Consider the following 230-nt stretch of genomic DNA (forward strand, 5'->3'; position numbering starts at 1 on the left):
CTCCGGTCGGCCAACCAGTGCACGATACTCTTCAAAATATTTAAAAAAGCTGTATCTTATATATTACAAGACAAATAAATGGAAAAAACTTCCACTTTCTACATTAAAGAACAATAGATGTAATAAGTAAAAGAAAAAATGGTTTGTCTAAATCAAAGAAATACATTAAATGGCATTCTCTTGACCTTTTATTGTGAAATAAATTATTTTTCATAAGTTTGTGTGTCAAA

Source organism: Penaeus monodon, chromosome 15, assembly GCF_015228065.2.
Source record: "Penaeus monodon isolate SGIC_2016 chromosome 15, NSTDA_Pmon_1, whole genome shotgun sequence".
NCBI classification, from domain to species: Eukaryota; Metazoa; Arthropoda; class Malacostraca; order Decapoda; family Penaeidae; genus Penaeus; species Penaeus monodon.